The sequence below is a fragment of the Myotis davidii genome, unplaced genomic scaffold (assembly GCF_000327345.1).
Source record: "Myotis davidii unplaced genomic scaffold, ASM32734v1 scaffold436, whole genome shotgun sequence".
In the NCBI taxonomy this organism is placed as follows: domain Eukaryota; kingdom Metazoa; phylum Chordata; class Mammalia; order Chiroptera; family Vespertilionidae; genus Myotis; species Myotis davidii.
In genome coordinates this window covers 3,422,908-3,423,607 of record NW_006292604.1, presented here as the reverse complement: position 1 = coordinate 3,423,607, position 700 = coordinate 3,422,908, and positions in this window count along the sequence as shown.

The window sequence follows — 700 nt, the reverse complement described above, 5'->3', positions numbered from 1 at the left end:
AGATCCAATGTTACTTGAGTGCCTTATAGTACCCAGTTCACAGGGCTGTGGACGTATATATTTCCATAGCAAGTTGTGAGGTGGTGGTTGTTATTTCTTTTCAACAGATAGGAAACTGAGGCTGCCTGATATCACCTAAGTAGCGGTACAGGAGTTATTTAATACCAAATTGATGTGACTATAAATCCCATGCTCCTGCCTTTATAACTAGAGGCCCAATGCACAAAATTCATATAAGGGGCTCAGCCCAGCTTTATCCAGAAGGTTGTCTGGAAGGTCTTCTGGAAGGTTGTTTGGCTGTTCAGCATAATTAGAATATTATGCTTTTATTATTATAGACTAATTCGTGCATGGGTGGGGTCCGGCTGGCCTGCCCTGATGGGGGCCGATCAGGGGCAGGGGCAGCCAGGGGGAGGGGCTGTGGGCGGTTGGCCAGTGGCCCTACCCCTGATCGGGGTGGGTGTGGCCAATTGGGGGCGGGATGGCTGGGGGGAGGGGCCACGTATGACTGGGGGGGTGCTGGTCAGGGTTTGGATCGGGCCAGTTGGCCACTGCAGTGCGCATTATAGCAACCTGTCTCTCCAGTCATTCCGTTGTTTGTTCGCTGGGCTTTTATATATATTGATGGCCAGGATCTATCAGGAATTCTACGCATTTCCCCTCAAGAAGCAGGGTTGAAACGTGCAAGAAGTGGACAGTT